Source organism: Meleagris gallopavo, chromosome 21 (assembly GCF_000146605.3).
Source record: "Meleagris gallopavo isolate NT-WF06-2002-E0010 breed Aviagen turkey brand Nicholas breeding stock chromosome 21, Turkey_5.1, whole genome shotgun sequence".
In the NCBI taxonomy this organism is placed as follows: Eukaryota; Metazoa; Chordata; class Aves; order Galliformes; family Phasianidae; genus Meleagris; species Meleagris gallopavo.
In genome coordinates, this window is record NC_015031.2 from 297,475 (window position 1) to 301,973 (window position 4,499).

At 57.8% G+C, this 4,499-nt stretch overlaps 1 long non-coding RNA gene across 1 annotated transcript; it reads right to left on the reverse strand.

The window, feature by feature from the left end:
• On the reverse strand, window positions 1-1,773 carry LOC109370613. The gene is made up of 2 exons (XR_004161765.1): window positions 1,682-1,773; window positions 1-1,527 (listed from the first exon to the last, which is right to left on the reverse strand). It is a non-coding gene; the product is annotated as an uncharacterized LOC109370613 (long non-coding RNA).
• Between the last annotated feature and the right edge of the window lie 2,726 nt (window positions 1,774-4,499).

Consider the following 4,499-nt stretch of genomic DNA (forward strand, 5'->3'; position numbering starts at 1 on the left):
GCCGCCTTCGCCAGCCGCGCCCCGGCCCACGAGCACTTCTACCGGGAGCCCATCGCCCTGCCTTCGCTGCACGTCGTGGGCGACGCCGACGCTGTCATCGCCGCGCACCTCAGCGCTGAGCTGGCGCGGTGCTTCGTGGAGCCCGTCGTCGTCACGCACCCCGGCGGGCACTTCGTCCCCGTGGCTGCGGCACAAAAGGAGGCCTACCTGCGCTTCTTGGAACGTTTCTGCCCTGGGCGGGGCTGGGCTGAGCAGCCAGGGGCTGGAGCAGTGTGATAGCGGTGTCTGTAGTTTGTGGTGGGCTGCTTGGTGGGGCATCTTGGTGCAGAGCTTGCTGTTTCTGCGCTCTTTGGAGAGGTTGTCACGATCTCTCTGTGCTCTTTTGCTATATTAACGCAGTCAACTCTTCCGGGTCTCTTCTTTGCAACTTTATTATGTATGTGATGTTGGATTGCAGACAGGAGAGAGATGCAGCTGTGCCTGATGGACTTTCTGAGTCCCTTCAAAAGTATGATCTCAGTCAGAGGAAGCAGCTGCAGAGCACACAGTGCTTGCAGCTCTTATATCCATAAAGGTTTGTGTTTTCAGTATCCCCTACTAAATAAATGAAGCCAACTTTTCAGCGGGCCTGGGCCTAGAAAAGACATTTCCTGGCTGTGCCAGGGTTGGTGTTTGCCTCACGCATTAAATTTCTTTGCTGGTTCAGCTTGTGTGAAGAGATCTGTTATATCTTCTGCTGTGCAAAGAGCCTTCACAAATGAGAAAAACTCAACTGTTGCTAGGTTTTTGTCTGATATTTTCCAGAAGCACACAGAAATCTGTGCTGCTGGTGTTGTCGCTCTGTTGGTAGGCATCCTGCTTGGCTGCCACGTGGCTTCAGTGCTGGGGTACACCAGCCTCGGGTCTGTACCCAGAGGGACTTCAGCTCACAGCCTGGTCTCTGATCCCCTTTTTCTTCAGTGATGAAGTGCAGTGTAGATGCTAAACATGGTAGTTTGCTCTTGCTGTCAGGGCTGTTCTATATTGCTGCACTGAGGTCTCACAGGTGGGGCTGAGCAGAGGATGGTGCTGGGCAATCCTGTGGTGGGTCACGAGCACCAGGAGGAGAGAACACTGCTGTGGTACAGGACGGGATGGGAAGGTCCCACCCGAGTCTGTGGGCTCCTCATGCTTCCCCAGGCTGGCTCTGAGCCTCAGGCAACCGCAGGGAGTGGATCAGTAGACCAAAGCACTTCCAGCATTCACTGAGCCGTGAACACGCCTGGGAACCGCCGCAGGTCAAAACTAACCGAGCAGCTTTAATTCGTGTGAGTTTTGCTCTCTGGTTTGTTGCTGGTTGTGTGGCAGCAGCACGATGGAGGCAGCAGTAAGAGCATGAGGCTGCTTTCCCCTGCAGGTCAGATTTACACTGATGTTGCCCTTGGGTAACTGAAGGGTGTGGAGGCTCTGGGGGCTCCGGCATCACGGTGCTGCTTGGCTGCTTCCTGGGCTGATGCAGAGCTGGGGGGATGACAGCCACCTTTTGGCCTGCAGGGAGGTGGGGAAGGAGCAGAGATGCTGCTGTGCATCTACACACCTGTTGCCCTGCCAAGCAGCAGGGGGTGGGTGGATGCAGCCAAAACAGCGAGGCTGAACCTCGTGATGACAAAGCAGCAGGGCCTTTGTCTCTCTGCTTTCCCACCTGAGCCTCCAGGCGCTGTGAAAAGACAGCAGCAGGCAGCTCGGCCGGCCCGCCGTCAGCTGTTTGATTATTGCCGAGTTTGCAGCTCGCCGTGGCGGTTCGCCGGCGCAGCCCATCACCGCGGGACGGCGCGGATGAGGCACTGCAGTGATGTCTGCTCGCCGCGGTCCAGCCTGCACTGCGGTCCCGCAGCCGCTTCCCCCGCCCCCGTGTCCCGCAGCAGCACCGGCCGGAGGCATCGCAGCGGTTCGCTGGCGTTGGAAACAGGGATGGACCTGTGTGTGCGTGGTGAGTGAGCAGAATGGGCTCTGCTGCTTCCCATACAGCTCCTTTGGGGAGAATGGAGGGGAGGGGGAAGGTTGATGGGTGGGTGGGCTTGAATTCTGGGGGCTTTTTGATACTTCAGCACCTGCATCTCGTTCTCAGGGAGTTCAATAAATAATAATAATAAAAAAAAAATTAAAAAATGCCAGGTGTCTTCTCCCTGAGCTTAAAGAAAATAATAAAAACAATTAAACCCGACCCTTAATCTGCATGAGGTGTACGTGTCAGCAGTGCGGGAGGAACGTGGTTTTTGCACCTGCTGTGATGGGAGGAGGGAAGTGACTCCTGCAGACATCACCTGCCGGTCAGAGGAGGGTGCCCCAGGAATCCTGTCCACCACAGCCCCTCCAAACGTGGCCATGTCTGCCCCATGCCAGGCAGCACCACTCTGACCTCTGCTTGCCTTCTGCCACCTCGGCAGCAGCTCAGCCCCATGCCACGTACCTTTTGCTGGTTCAGGTCTAGTTCCTGTGATCTACCTTCTTGTGAGCTGGGTAGGGAAGAAAACGGGGGGGATGTGAGCCTGAAGGAGAGACTGGCAAATGTCTTTCCTGCCCCTGAGAGCATTATCTGTGGGGGTTTTGCTTTCCCCCCTACCTTGCCTTTACCCAGCGGCAATGTGAGCCGGGGTTCTGTGACAGGGATGCAGTTCACCCTTCTGCTCCCTATTTCTGCCCCCCCAAAGCGGCTTTCAAAGCTCTCTGCATCTCCCCACTGTGTCCACAGCAGTGCCAGCCTGCAGAGCAGCTGCACCCCTGCATGCTGCCATTCCTGCTGCAAGCTCTGAGACAACCAGCAGCACTAGAGATGCTGTGAGCATCCCAAGCATCCTCCCACTGACAAACACCCACCGCCTGCTCCCTGCATCCCTTCCCCAATGCTGCTGCTGACTCAGGCCCTCCTCCGCTCCCTCCCCACTCTCACTGCCCATGCAGGGCTGGCAGACACAGACAGGGGCTCCCGTGGGCCGCGCTGACAGCGGGTCTCACCGTCCTTCCAGCCTTACTCATCTCACTCTTCCTCCCCTATGGCCAGCAGCGAGCAGGGCCAGGTGCAGACTGCTGGGGAGGGGGTGCTCCTGAAAGGTGGTGCGTTTCTGTGGATGCTTACACAATGCATCTCCCTTGGGCCTGGCTCCTACCTGCAGTGTGCTGGGATTTAGGCACGAGAGAGCTGCAGGACACGTCCGGGGGTGTCCCTGGGCCCCGCTGCCCAATTGGGACCAAGCTGGTGGGAAGAGTCCCCCCCTTCTCTGCCTCATCCGCAGAAGCTTCCAGTTGTGGCTGAGTCACTCCTGCTGTAACTCCTTTTCTCCTTGTTTTCGATGGAAGTTTTCCATGGAAACCCACGCTGGGTTGGGCCACAGGCTGGGATAAACACGGCTGAATCACAAAGATTGTTTCGCCAAAAGCTGTCAGATGGTAACAATAGCATACGGTGAGGGGCATCCAGGGGCTGTGCTGCCTTCTGGAGAGCAGCAGCACCCCTTCTCCCCCTTTGCCCCCCTCCCAGCCCTGTAGGCACGTGCTGCCCGCACCAGCTCCGTGGCACAAGGTCCCTGTGGCGCAGCTGTGAGGCTTTGGGCAGAAGCTGAGCTTTGGGGCCACGTGTTCTTCATGGGGAAATCCCACCTGGGGAGAGCAGGATGGAGGCATCCAAATTCTCCACCGTTGGGCTTGGCAGGGCTACAGCTCCCCAGGATGAGCTTTATCCTATCCTGGCAGCAGAAGGGCTGGGAGCACGTGTTGCTTCTCGTCCAGCAACCCAACATAGGGCAGTGTTTGTGCAGCACCCATTCACCCACAAGCTCTGTCCCGCTGTGGCCAAGGAGCACGGGAGCAGGGCGGCCCCTGTCCCTCAGTGGCTGGCCCTGGGCTCGGTTCCTTGGAAGCCAGGCTCCTTGGAAGCCAGTGTCAGAAATCTGAGATATTTTTAAGTTTTTTTGGAAGAAAAACTAATTCCAATGTGTGAGCAGAAGTTGGGAGCAGAAGTTGGCCTTCAAAATAACAACAGCGCCGCTTTGAGTCTTTGAGGAGATGAAGGTTGGGGGCTGTCCCTGTCCCAGGGGACCATCACCTGGGGACGCATTTTGGGCATCGTCCCATGGCCATGAGACTCCCCACCACAGGACCCCAGGCTTTTTGGGGGGCAAAGGGTGCTTTTGGAGATGAGTAGCACCTCAGGGTGTCCCTCCCTGCACTGCAGCCCCGCTGTGGCTGCCACAGTTGTAGGTTCCCCCCACTGATGGGGCTGCCCCAAATCCCACCCAGGCACAGGCAGAACTGCTGGGGAGGGGCACAGAGTGCCCACGGATGTTCCCTATGGGCTGCTCTGGCCTCAGGTGGGGGAACAGGGCAGAGCCCTCATGCAGCCATGCACTGGGTTGCAGCTGCCCTGTCCCCATCCTGCCCTCTTGCTGCTGTCACCCCCCATCGCCTCTGTCCCCAGCACCCATCTGCACGGGTTCAGCACCTCCCATCCCTCAGGGCTTCCT